This window comes from Tenrec ecaudatus, unplaced genomic scaffold, assembly GCF_050624435.1.
Source record: "Tenrec ecaudatus isolate mTenEca1 unplaced genomic scaffold, mTenEca1.hap1 Scaffold_2234, whole genome shotgun sequence".
Lineage (NCBI taxonomy): Eukaryota > Metazoa > Chordata > Mammalia > Afrosoricida > Tenrecidae > Tenrec > Tenrec ecaudatus.
The window spans coordinates 66,785-75,513 of NW_027458461.1; the positions used below are offsets into that span (position 1 = coordinate 66,785).

At 41.7% G+C, this 8,729-nt stretch overlaps 1 long non-coding RNA gene across 2 annotated transcripts in view; it reads left to right on the forward strand.

Moving 5' to 3' along the window:
• LOC142436342 (uncharacterized) overlaps window positions 1-8,398 on the forward strand; it is a 45,216-nt gene extending 36,818 nt beyond the window's left edge. Inside the window, exon 3 of one of the 2 annotated variants that reach the window (XR_012781893.1) lies at window positions 8,204-8,398. This is a non-coding gene — a long non-coding RNA (uncharacterized LOC142436342). The remainder of the gene's footprint in view (window positions 1-8,203) is intronic. The other variant, XR_012781894.1, reaches the window with a different exon arrangement.
• The last annotated feature ends 331 nt before the right edge of the window (window positions 8,399-8,729 follow it).

The window sequence follows — 8,729 nt, forward strand, 5'->3', positions numbered from 1 at the left end:
TCCAAGTCCTTCTGACCCAGGCAGTCAGGGCTCAACTGCTAAGGCATTTTGGGCTCCTGACTATAGGACCCTCTGCATTACCTGGAGATCAGTGAATGGTGTTCACCTTCCCAGTTCCTCTGTCCCTGGGCCAATTTAATCTATTTCCTTGCTTGATGATCAGAAAGAATTCAATGGAGGCTTAATCTACAGCCATCTATCCTATAGCGCTTTACTCACTGGAGTGCTAAGACTTTAATCTCTAATACAGCTCCTGAGATTTGTGTCTGCGGATGCTGGACTTTTCCACTTGGAGTGTGAAGAGCCCCAGGGGGGGATGTTTCCCCTATAAGCCTCATCTCAGAGATTGGTTGCATTGATGGCTCATCTCTCTTTAAACTGCCACTTTCCCCCCTGCCGCCACCCTCTTATGATCCTTCTTGGCTCTTAGAGCTTGCTGGCCCAGATTTAATATCCACTCATATTTTTAATAGGGAGTTTTGGTTTCCTTTTACATCCTTTTGAATTGCAGGACCCAGCAATTATTTTACTTACTTATTTTCAAGTCATTTTATATATTAATGTGGAGAAATAATAGGTCTTCCCCTGTAGTGTTTCAGTTTTGAAAATCCACAGGGCAGTTCTACTCTGTCCTCTGGGGTCACTGTGAGTCAGAATTGATGTAAGTTAGTGGCACATGTGGTCAAGGTCAGCACTTTTTGGTAATTTCAGTTATTTTATTTTCACAGTGACATAGATTGAAATCCATCATTTATCCTACTGGATACAGAAAGCGTTTGAAATATCCTGATGTTTATTAATTAACCAGATGAATTTAGCTTCTATATTTTCCAGCTTATGCTTGAGTTGGTCCCCATCCTCCCCAACCCCCTCTCCCCACATGATTTATTTTGAAATCATTAATAGTGGACATACATCCACATCCTAATGGCTGCATACTGTGACTGAACGACCCTAAGTCTCATTTGCTAACCTGCTGACACTCGCCTCTATATTTCCATTGCTTAAGCTTGCTATTTCTGCATTGGTCCCCGGACCCACCAGATTCAAAATGTTAGTGGGCTGCTGCCCATGCCCATGTTGGATATCAGCAGGAAGTTCCCTAGCTGCTCCACCCCCCTTAGTCAGCGTGTACAGTTGTGATCGGAGGAGAAAAGTATTCCCGACCGTTCGTGGTTTCTTGCTGTATAAACCAGAGTTCAAGTAGTGCGCTTGGGGCCCGATGGATTGAGCGCCAGCTGTTTCCTGGCGGCCAGCTCCAGTGAAGCTTTGCATTTGATCCTTTTCCCTGTGGCCCTGATTAATCTTTTGATTTACTTTTTTTTCATATGTTAGCTCTTCAATTTGTTTGCATTTGCTGTTCAAGAACAGAGTCCTACTAATAGCTCCTCCTTTTAAAATTTGTGTCATGATTATTTCTAATAGAAGGCAACCTCCAGATATATAACTGTTATATATAGTAAGATAGCATGTTATTTTCTCTGTGCCCCACTGCATGGTAATGCTTGAATGTTCTAGCCTTTTATCCACGCGTTCTTGATAAGAGGCTTGTTTTGTCCACTGCGCTACAGTGGATTCTGTGAGTGATGTCACAGCACCTTCCACTCCTCGTTGGGGTTTCTAGGCTATAATCATGCGTTACCAGATGGCCACTTCATGGAGCTGCCAGTCCTTTAACCACTGGAGCAGTGGGGCTTCTTCACGGACTAATTTAGATGGGCCACACTGACATGTTATTCATTGCAGACATGGTGATTCTTAATGGGAATTATATTTGTTTTTGATTTAGTCATAATTTCAATGTAATATCCATGTGTATACATAGACAAGAATATGTGATCATGTTCAATTTCCCCTTTGGTTAGGTGTCATGGAGTTAGTTCCATCTCATGGCTATGTCATGTGTTATAGAGCAGAACTGTTCCATAGTTTTTCTGGAGCATCATGTTTGTGGAAGCAGATCTCCTGTTCTTCCACAGTAATGCGGGCTGTTTACCCCCATCAAGCCTCAGGGGAACAGTCTAGTGCAAGCTGTTTGTGCCACCTAGAAACTTTGTCCCACCCCCCAAAACAAACTCACTGCCACACAGTCAATTCTGACTCATAGTGTTCCTCCATAGGTATCTGATAACAAAATCTATACAGAAGCAACCAGCCTCATTTTCCTTTTGCAGATGTGCTGGTGAGGTTGAACTGCCAGCCTGCAGAGTAGCAAATGATACCAGAATTCATTTTTCCCCCAAAGGAATGAACCAAATCAAGCATCTGCCATCAAACCCACACCAACTCCTGGGGACTCCATGTGAGTCAGAGTGCAGGGATGTTGCCGAGGGGTTTCAGTGACTGGTTTCTCAAGTGCATCACCCAGGCTTTCTTCCCTGGAGACTGAGTAGACACAAACTTCCAGCCTTTCCATGAACACCTATCCATGGTAACCATTATCATGCTCAGGGACATAAAAAACTAAGCAAGACACACATGTGTGTATGTACACACATGCCAGAACCTATGAAACCTGGCAATCTATCAAAGAAGGAAAATTCAAAACTACAAGGAGATTGAGTTTCTAACTATAACATGAAAAACCACACAGTTGAATTTGTAAAATTTGCAGGACCCAGAAAAATAAAGTCATTCTGTAAATTTTCAGCTCTCAAGTTTTTATGTGTATCGTACATATATACGGTAACCTAACTGGTCTCTTTACCATAGATAGAGAATAAAATTAATATCAGCTTTAATAGATCTTTAAGAGAGATGCTATATGTAAATAGCTTAGTATTCTTTCTGAATTATCATGGAAGATGAACAGGGATCCTAAATACTTTAAAGATGTACAATATTTGAGGAATTTAAAAAGATTTATGACATTATTCTATTTAGCATAATTTTGCACTGTTTAGCATAATCTATTAGGAAAAGATATGCAGTAGCTTCCAAATGGAAAAATTCCATTATTTTTATTCCATTTTCCCATGGCCTTTTTCAAAAACCCCTTGTGCATTCATGGCATGAAGGATTGGCTACCAATGAGCTCCTTGTATCTCAATTAAGTAATACTTGTTAAATATCAATCATTTTGCCTACCATTGGGTTCCATATGGTGACCGTATGTGGTTTCAGAGTAAAACTATGCTCCGTAAGATTTTCATTGGCTAACTTCAGAAGTTGTTGATTTCTTCTAAGGTTGCCTTCAGTCTCTAATCATTTGTTTGGTAGCTGAGCACTCTGTTGCTCACACTACTCAGGGACTCCATTTAGGGACCTGCATCTTGAAGTGTGAGTGCTTGCAGGCAGAGCCCTGTGTAGCCTGATGTGTCAGGAATTAGCTTCCCTTACAAATTGGTGGGCCTTTCTGGAGCTGCTTTTCTTTTTCTGTAGGTCTTTCATGAGTTCCTGTAATGATACTTTATTGTATGTGGGACACGTGAACAAAGGAGTCCTTTTGTCCAGTGGGTTAAATATTGGGCTGCTGACTGCAAGGGCAGCTGTGCACACTCACCAGAAATGTGCAGAGAAGATGAGTCTGCCTGCTCCACTAAAGATGTGCAGGCGTGGGAGTCCTACAGGGAGTTCTGCTCTGTGATAGCTCTGCTGTGAGTTGGACCAGATGTGGTGGCAGGGAGTTATGTGCGGACAATGCCAACCCTTGTTCTTGACCCCTTATTAGCTATTTGAGGCTAAATGCAATTTGATTCACATTTTTTGTGGACTCTTGTGAAGTGCAAAAAATAGAATATTTTTTGTTGACAGTTTTGGGAACTGATATATTAGTGGAGGAGAGTTTTTTGGAACATGCTATTTTTTTTAATCATTTACGTTGGGCTCAGACAACTCTTATCACTATCCATACATCCATCCACTGTGTCCGATGTCTCCCTTCACCCACTTTTCTGTTGTTCATCCCCCATTTGTCTTTAGTGATCTTATAGGGAAAGTGAGCACACAATGGTATGAAATTTTGGAACATGCTACTTTTTTATTGATTTCAATCTTTTTGCATTTCTTCATTGAAATCCCAACGACACACCTTTCTGACTTCCTTTATCCTTATAAAAATGTATTTGTTCAACCTGGGCTTTGACTATCCTTAAAACATAGCAAGTACATTTCTTCCTAATACCCTGTGGTCTGGTATTTTCTCCTCTAGGAACAAACTCTTTTGGACTACCCATTAGTTAATCCCATCACATCCTTCAAATCACTGTTTTCAATGAATGCAATTGATTAGACTACTAAGGGCAGATAAGGAAAACCACTTGTAAACAAAAGGGCCCCATAGGCAGGTACACAGAATGATTTCACAATGAAATCAGCTGAGAGAGTACCTGTTTTCACCGCCCCTCTGTATTGAGGACAGATGTTTGCTCTGGGTCCTAACTAGAGTAATTAATTAGAGGCATTTAAAAGGATGCTTTTCTTGTTGTTAGTTACCATCTAGTTTTCTCCAATTTATTACAACACTGTGCACCCATGGTGATGTAGTGTGCTATGCGTTGGGTTGGTACCCACATGTTCAGCCATTCAAAACCGCTCACTGGTCCACAGTAGAAGATGAGGCTTTCTACTCCCTTAAAGAGTTGCAGTTTCAGAAACGCGCAGGCCCTGTTCTACTCTGCTCTGTGGGGATGCTTTGAGTCAGAATTGACTCAATGACAGTAATTTTTTAAAAAAATGTACACCAGAAAGAAAAACATGCCCTGTGACCTCCGTACTCTGACTTCAACATGGTCAGCTTTTATCTCTGAGACTGGAATGGTGACTTTGAGCTCTTCACATATTGGTCATAAACCTGAACGTCCTCATTTGCATTTCTTTTAACTATTGCCTCTTTTGTTTTACTTTCTTGCTGGTGCTTCTTCATGCTCCACTTATTTTCCAGTGTGGGAAGTTCCATGAATGCTTATTGCTAACGAGCTTTTCATTTAGTGGCTGACCATGGAGCTTCCCTCTCCGGCCCCTGAAGACCTGGGTGCTCTTTGACTCCTTAGCCTGTATGTTTGAGAAACGGAAATCGAACTGAGCATTTGCAAATTCATCACAGAACCTTCCCATGTTGTTAGAATTTCCTTATCATGCCAGGGTTCTCTGGCTAGTGTTTCCTAAAGTGATCATTTTATTTCTCCCTACACTAGCTCACGAAATGTAAATATGTATGTGTTAATGCTTAGACTCCACCTCTGTTGCATTTCTCATAAGAGTTATTATCATTTGGCCTTGTGCTTTTGTTCTTGTTTTTTACTGTGGAGTGTTTTCAACTCATAGCCACCTCATGTGTCCAGGGTTGAACTGTTGGTTTTGGAATGGTGTGCCCTCTCAGAACACATTGGTCTGGTTTTGTTCTGATTTGCTCAATGGTTTTTTATTTGCTCAATCAATCTAATAATTTCTTATATGCAAGAGCCAGTTGTACGGCCCTGAGGTAAGCAGTATTGTCTGAGGGTCCTGGCTTTTCCAGGACAATGCGTTCCAGTTATCTGAATTGAATAGATTGTTTTCTTCATCTCCTCTTTGTACTACACAGAAGATCCAGATCATCTCTGTAACTGATGACTGACAGAATAAAAAGCTCTGGGCATATGAACAGAAATGTAATTGCCAGGCATTTAGTTGTACACACATGGACCTGCATGCTGACCTGGTTCAACAAGTTTTCATTTGAGCAATACTGAAATTGTGAGTAATGTTGGTGACTTCAGCTCTATCCCATTGGGAGCAACATCTGCTTAAAAGTGAGTGACAAGAGGACTAAATGAGCCAATGTGGCCAAATCTTTTTGGAAATTGCCTCAGAATCGTGGTTGCTGAATAAATGCAGTGTTTTATCATGAACATGTTGTGTGAAAGAGGCCCTAGTGGTTCACTGGTTTAATCGATGCCGCTGGCCAGACCCTTTGTGGCTCCAGCATTCCAGGCCCATTAAGGGAGGCCAAGGAGGCTGCGTGGGCCCGTGAAGATTTACAGACTTGGAAACACTAGCGAGCAGTTCCACTCCCTGTTTTATGGTCAAAATGAGTTAAAATGTACTTGACCGCAGTCCATTTGGTTTTGGTTCATCATGAAGGAAAGGGAAGGCTTTAAAACCCGGCACCCGATGCACTGCTGTGGATGAGATTTTGAAAGGCTTATTGGGTCGACACTAGGTTACACTGTTGTAGCAGAATTGTGGAGTGACCGTGACAGCTCATGCGACTTTATGCCATAGCTAGTTGGCCATGCTGTGAAATCTTAGCATAAAGTGCAACCTTTTCTATGTTGTTGTTAGGTGGCTTCGTGTCCATTCCAGCCCCTAAAGCCCTCTATGTAACAGCGCGACACACTGCCCTGTCCTGCACCATCCTCACATGTTCCCACGTTGGAGCCATTGCGACAGCCCCTGTGTCGATCCATGTTGGCGAAGGCCTTTCTCTTCTTTGCCTCTCTCTCCCTCACCAAGCACCATGTCCTTCTCCAGGGACTGGTCTCTCCTGAAAAGATGCGGGAACAAAAGTATGACAAGTCATGGAGGCCAGTCCCACAGCTGAGAGAATGCTAGTGGTCATCATGTTCAGCTAGTCGTCCTTCCATGATCTGCAAATGTGAAAAAATCTTTAAAAATCTAAAATGTGAAAAACATCTCAAAGCCTGGTATGTAAGTCCTAGTATCCTAACAGTTTAACATTGAAATGCACTGAAGTTCAGTCAACTTATAAGAAAATTGGAACCTAAGTACATTTTCCCAATCAGCAAAAAGGACATGCTATTATGATACTGAATATATTGTGCTCTTTTGTCAGTATATCCTATGAGCTTAGTGTGTATTGATGTGCGTATCCAGTATTTTTTGAGGGGAGCAGTCCATAATAATTACATGACAGTAGCTTTGTCTCAGTGGGAAAATTTTCAAGATATCTGCATATATTCTTTTTTTTAATCATTATATTACAACTCATCACAATCCATACATCAATTGTGTAAAGCACATTTGCACATTCATTTCCATTATCAATCTCAAAGCATTTGCACTTTACCTAAGCCCCTGGCATCAGCTCCTCATTTTTGCCCCTCCCTCCCCACTACCCCCTCCCTTATGAACCCTTGATAACTTATAAATTATTATTTTGTCATATCTTATACTGTCCAAAATGTCCCTTCACCCACTTTTCTGTTGTCAATCCCCCAGGGAGGAGGTTATATGTAGATCCTTGTAATCAGTTCGCTCTTTCCACCCCACCCTCCCTCCATCCTCCTGGTATCGCCACTCTCACCACTGGACCTGAATGGATCATCCACCTTGGATTCCTTGTTTCCATGTTCCTATCTGTACCAGTGTACAGAGGGTATCTATATTCTGTTGTTACCTTTCACTCTTGCCCGGTTTCCCTTTTCAATAGCTTGTCCTATCTCATTGAAAATACAAAATACACAAGCGTGCAACTGCAGAGTGACTGGAAAGTAGGCGAGTAACATAGACACTCTATAGAAAATTTCATAATTCCCCAAATAATCATCTCTATCACCAGGTAACACGTCAGCTCTTGATCACGTAGAATTCTCCAAGAGGATACCATGACTCCAGGGCTTTGGGTCCCTACTTTGTTAGTTCATACCAGCAGCTCTCCAATGGCTAAGGAGGGGCGACAGGGAGAAGCACAAATTCTGCAGTGTTTCCTAGTTGTCATCTTCCTTTCACCCTGTGCTTCCTGTTCTGATAAATATTCTAATTTCAATCCTCCCTCCAATGGAAGAGAGGATATGAATTTGGAATCGAGGCTTTTATTTTTGATCATTCATCTGATTTATGTGTTCTGACTGTTCTCTATTCTGAAACAGCTAGATAGAAATAAGGCTGCAGTTGGTCACAGACAAACTGTACAGAGATAAACTCATTATGCTAGAAGCATGCAGTCCTTGGGATAACATGTAATTAGTGAGGGAGTGTGTCTAGTGCAGTGGTTCTCAACCTTCCTAATGCTGTAACCCTTTAATACAGTTCCTCATGTGTGCTCACCCCCCAACCAAAAAATTATTTTCATTACTGTAATTTTGCTACTGTTATGAACGGGAGAACCCTTTGAGAGGGTTGTTCAACCCCCAAAGGAGTTGCAACCCACAGGTTCAGAACAGCTGATCTAGTGGGTGAAGTGGGTTAGCTAAACCCTGATGGAAATCCTTAGAGCAAGACCCCTGTGTCTAATGCCCATGTGAAGTCTCTGTTTCCCCAGGACTGTCTTCTTCATCCTTTCACATAGTGGAATGCATGGTACCTTGCCAAGCCAGAATATACGGGATGTTTTAGGACACTGTGGCTGTTGAGGAGGTGGCTCTGAATTTCTCCGAGGAAGAATGGGCATTGCTGGACCTTTCTGAGAGGAAACTATAGAGACACGGGATGATGGAAACTTTTAGAAACCTGGCCTCAGTAGGTATGAATATTTTCATTAAAAACGGAAAGATGTGTGCGTGCGTGTGTATATGTATATTTGTGTATGTTTCATACTCAGTGATGCTATTGCAGTATGTGAGCTGAGTAATGGGAATACTTTGTTATATAAACAAGTGTAGTACTTTCCTCTCAGGAGCATGATGTCATGTTTCCCCATGAATATAAGGCTCTTAGTGTTATACTGATTTCTTATATCAAGTGTGACTATGAGTCTACTAAGTTTCCTTACGTGTTATAAATGTGAGTGTTGACCTTTGGTGCAGAGAGGCTATGTGTGCATTGTGCCTTGTAAGAGCTCTGTGTTT